This window comes from Schistocerca serialis, chromosome 8, assembly GCF_023864345.2.
Source record: "Schistocerca serialis cubense isolate TAMUIC-IGC-003099 chromosome 8, iqSchSeri2.2, whole genome shotgun sequence".
Taxonomy (NCBI): domain Eukaryota; kingdom Metazoa; phylum Arthropoda; class Insecta; order Orthoptera; family Acrididae; genus Schistocerca; species Schistocerca serialis.
The window spans coordinates 434343879-434346342 of record NC_064645.1 but is presented as its reverse complement, the minus strand read 5'-3'; positions in this window follow the sequence as shown (position 1 = coordinate 434346342).

Sequence of the window (2464 nt, the reverse complement as noted above, 5' to 3'; positions counted from 1 at the left end):
TTCAGCTGCCATCATAGTCCTGAAACAAAATCTGTGTCTGTTCTGTAGGGGTTTTTAAACTTGTTTCCATTTAGGTGGGGCTCTACATCTTTAAGAAGTTTTTCCTGTTACTTGCTGCCATTGGGTTCATTCAAGCAGCTTTCACTGCACAAACTCTTTATTCCACCTCACACTACAACCCTCCGACTTCAAAATTTATGTTTAAACCTTTTTTCTCAGAGATGTAAAGTTTATTTCAGTACTCATTACCAATTGACATAACTATTACTATTTCTGGATAAAATCTAACTAGTTTTCTTTACCAGGAGTGTTAATATCCTGCAGTTTGTAAAGATAGAAAGATCTGCAGGTTACCTCATTTCTTCTTAAACCTTTCCCCTTTCCTGTAACACACATTTCAACTCCTTTCCCTCTAGCTTAAATCTGTTGAACCATGGTGATTCTTTTTTTCACATAGAATAACTGCAACAGTGTGCAACAGTTTTCTTGAATTCTGACCATTCATCTGCCGTTCTCAACTTATAGGGGTAGCTACTTTCTAGTCTCTTCACTGGTTTCAAATATTCCAAGAATGTTGTACATAATCATCTATTTGTATCATCACATTATTCCTTTAGGTAGTTTCTAATACCTTAATTTTTTTTGTGCAATGTTACAATAAGGGTTTTGTGTGTGTTCCTTCCTTCTTGTATTTTGCAAAGTTAATAATCTCGCAACAACTGATTATGGTATGCATCCTTACTTGTAAAGGAGAGAGAAGCCTCAGGGGGTGGGGATGAGGGGGGATATCAGGTAGCACTTTAAAATTATCATCCTCTTCATGTAAGGCAGTGATGAGTCGAAGACAGGCACAACAAAAAGGTTGCTAAACATGTGAGCTTTCGATCAAAACACCTCCTCCTAGAGTAGACAAAACACACACACACACACACACACACACACACACACACACACACAACCACTGAGGCCTGACTCACAGTCCTGAGACATTGGGCATGTGAGTGTGAGTTGTGCTTGTGTATTTTACAAGGCCTTTTGGCCAAAAGCTCACGTGTTTAGCAGTCTTTTGTTGTGCCTCCCTGCGATTCAACATCTCTTCGATATGATGAGTAGCATTTTTGTAATATTGTCACTATCCCATTCTTCCACTGTACGAGGTCAAAGAGGAACGCAAATTATGGATGTGGAGATGGTGCCAACAACTGACCTATGTTGTGTTACAATGCTTTGCTTATTAGATCCTAAAATCTAATAACATTAGACACTATATTACTAGTTATTAGTATTTCACTCTTACACTGCTCCATTTTCTCTTTATATGAGAGAGACAGCAACTGTTATTTGTTAATATTATATGACTAATGGCACAAAGAACGGAAACCATTACTGCAATGTCTCACTAACCAGCTGTCATTTTACTTTTTTTGCTAGTAAAAGTGGTACATACATTAGACAACAATCCACAAACTCTTAAAATCTTGGCACTTCAGCAGAATTCACTGAAATTAGATTCAGCTTAAGTTACTGTCCATCTGAAATTCGTACTTTTTATAATGTGACTCATGTTCCACATTTATTAGAACTAATCTTTCACTATACAGAAGAACATGCACCGTCGTAAAAGTTACTGACAGATCAAACGTATGTGTTGGACATAGCCTGAATACAGGACATTACATTTTGCATGTAATTACCTTTTGCACATAACGTAGATGTAACACTTTTAGAAAAGCCAGACAACTGATAACCCATTTTTATCAATATTTTACCCTCCACTCTTTCTGCCGAGTGAAGAATGGTTCTTTGACACTGTATAATGCAAAATGTAAACTCTGCCTGACTTGTCACTAAGACAAAAGTCCTAATGCATATTAAAGATATTCAGTACTATGAATCTTGCAAACTAGTGTATTTTACACACACTAGATGTGAAAATGGGAAATATGGACCTGCTTCAGTAGTAAAAGCCAGGCATCACACATTCTGACAGAATGAAGAAGTTGAAAATAAAGTGCTTGAAATGTAGAGTAATGGGGACTTCTGAGGAAAAATGTGTTTTTTTAAACATAATTTGATTTTTAACCATATTTATAAAACAGCCTCTTACTTGTTCAGTTGTCTTTTAGTACTGCTAACACACAAGACATCTTCCACTATACTTTCAAATCATGGGACTGTGAGCAGACTGCAATTAGGCATATGCTACTCCATGCCCACATCACTCTTGACACAACAGGAATGTACAATTCTGTGTACTGAAGTGTACATTCTAATGTGTAACTGGTGTAAATCAGCCATATCTTAATATTTCATATGTAGCTTCTAAAGGTTCACATGTTACTAACTTTGCATGATTATGATGGTCAATTTTGCAGGTTGTCATCAATAAAACTAACAATTGCAACATAATCACCATAAATATTTTATTGTATAAAATGTTTAAAGCCTGTAAATCATTGATACA